The sequence below is a fragment of the Sinocyclocheilus anshuiensis genome, unplaced genomic scaffold (genome assembly GCF_001515605.1).
Source record: "Sinocyclocheilus anshuiensis isolate Anshui unplaced genomic scaffold, SAMN03320099.WGS_v1.1 scaffold341, whole genome shotgun sequence".
In the NCBI taxonomy this organism is placed as follows: Eukaryota; Metazoa; Chordata; class Actinopteri; order Cypriniformes; family Cyprinidae; genus Sinocyclocheilus; species Sinocyclocheilus anshuiensis.
Window position 1 is genome coordinate 36,456 of NW_015536488.1, and position 2,354 is coordinate 38,809.

Consider the following 2,354-nt stretch of genomic DNA (forward strand, 5'->3'; position numbering starts at 1 on the left):
TTTTGTGCATTTAATTGACAGAAAAAAAAAGAATTAAAGAAAATAAATTATATATGTAAAATAAAAACACATTTTAAAGAAATAATATATAATATATGAGATATAATAAAAAAATTATATATAAAATAATATATATTATATAAATGCGGTATTTTTGTACATTTAATTGATATAGAAAAAAATTATATATATTTTTTAATTTTTGATTCATTATCATATTATTATTAATATTATATAGTATTAAATATATTCATACATATTAATAATATTAATTAGTGAGGTGTTTTGTGCATTTAATTGATACATAAATATAAAAATAATGAATATACATTATATATTAAACAATAACAATATTATTATTATCTGTTTTTAATGTGGACTCTTAAGACAAAAGCGTGTTACTTTTCTCTGCGCTGCTCGGGATGGACCAATCAGAGTCGAGTGTGAGGATTCGATGAGGATTTGAAAAAAATAATTTTGTAAAGATTCATAAAGAGAAATTCCTTTTGTGTGCCAGATAACAATCCTTATGGGTTATGTGTTTAAATTATTATATTTATATCAATCTTACGAAGGTGTCGTTAGGTTTCAGTGCGGTGTTCGTGTTCTGCGCCGCCTCGCGCCCCCGAACAATGTGACCGTTGAGTATCATAGCAACCGCCATTTGAGGTATTTGCCGCCTTGAGTGTCGCGTCGCGTCAAACGAGTCGCTTGCTGTGGAGTTTCACACGCTCATGTGACGCGCCGCCTGCGGAAGTTTCTTACAGTGTTTCAGAGGGATCTGGTGCGTCTGACTGGCGTTGAGAAACACACAACCATCCGCGGAAGAAGAACAACAGCAACCGGAGCGATAAAACACGCTGGAGTTCTGCCGCAGACGCACCTGTAAGTGTGCAGTTCATTCTTGTTCATCTGAGTAACTGTCCGTGACTTTATGTTCGGTTTGTTGAACTGTTTTCCTGTCAGTACGCGGAATATACTCCGAAATGAACGCGAGCGAATCTCAGAATGTGACTCTGATGCGGTCCACCGCCGCGGAAAGCGCCGAATATCGCTCTTACTTCAAAAGCTGAGTTTCCAGGCCTTAAAACAGCACATTTCTATCGTCAGTATAGATGATATGTCATGTCAGTAACGCATCGCTTAGAAATCACTCTTGATGTTACAAATTCTTGCTCTGTAAAAGTGTGAAAAGACATTTCAGTAACGTTACGTTAGTTTTTTTCTTGGTTGATTTTCTCTTGTCTTCAATTCAATTCAAAATCGCTTTATTGGCATGACTGTAAAAAATACAATATTGCCAAAGCTTGGAATAAGTGACTCTGGAGCACAGAAGCAGTAGCACAGGTATATTTGTAGCAATAGCCATGGGTCAAAATGATTGATTTTTCTTTTATGCCAAAAATCATTAGGATATTAAGTAAAGATCATGTTCCATGAAGATATTTTGTACATTTCCTACCATAAATATATAAAAACTTCATTTTTGATTAGTAATATAGAATGTGACTCTGATGCGGTCCACCGCCGCGGAAAGCGCCGAATATCGCTCTTACTTCAAAAGCTGAGTTTCCAGGCCTTAAAACAGCACATTTCTATCGTCAGTATAGATGATATGTCATGTCAGTAACGCATCGCTTAGAAATCACTCTTGATGTTACAAATTCTTGCTCTGTAAAAGTGTGAAAAGACATTTCAGTAACGTTACGTTAGTTTTTCTCTTGGTTGATTTTCTCTTGTCTTCAATTCAATTCAAAATCGCTTTATTGGCATGGCTGTAAAAAATACAATATTGCCAAAGCTTGGAATAAGTGACTCTGGAGCACAGAAGCAGTAGCACAGGTATATTTGTAGCAATAGCCATGGGTCAAAATGATTGATTTTTCTTTTATGCCAAAAATCATTAGGATATTAAGTAAAGATCATGTTCCATGAAGATATTTTGTACATTTCCTACCATAAATATATAAAAACTTCATTTTTGATTAGTAATATAAAGGTGATTTTCTCAATATTTTGATTTTTTTGCACCCTCAGATTCCAGATTTTCAAATAGTTGCATCTCAGCCAAATATTGTCCTATGTCCTATCCCCATACATCTTTCAGATATAGTTTCAAAAAATGTACCCTTATGACAGGTTTTGGGGTCCAGGGTCCAGGGTATGTGGAGAAACATGTAAATATATAAAACAGTCTGTCTGTCTTTGTTTTTCTGTGTTTCTGCATCTCTGTCTTTCTCTCTGGTTGCTCAGTTGCTGGAATGTTTGTCTCTTTACCTGGTAAATATTCAGTGTGTGGGTGTGTGTGTGTCTGTTTGTGTGTGTGTCTGTTTGTGTGTGTGTGTGTGTGTTTG

The 2,354-nt window shown here is 35.0% G+C and overlaps 1 protein-coding gene across 2 annotated transcripts in view; it reads left to right on the forward strand.

The window, feature by feature from the left end:
* The first annotated feature begins 677 nt into the window (after positions 1 to 677).
* LOC107684989 (arf-GAP with Rho-GAP domain, ANK repeat and PH domain-containing protein 1-like) overlaps positions 678 to 2,354 on the forward strand; it is a 36,009-nt gene continuing 34,332 nt past the window's right edge. For both annotated transcript variants that reach the window (XM_016481400.1, XM_016481407.1), the window contains exon 1: positions 678 to 885. The gene's annotated coding sequence lies outside the window, so the exon portion shown is untranslated. The remainder of the gene's footprint in view (positions 886 to 2,354) is intronic.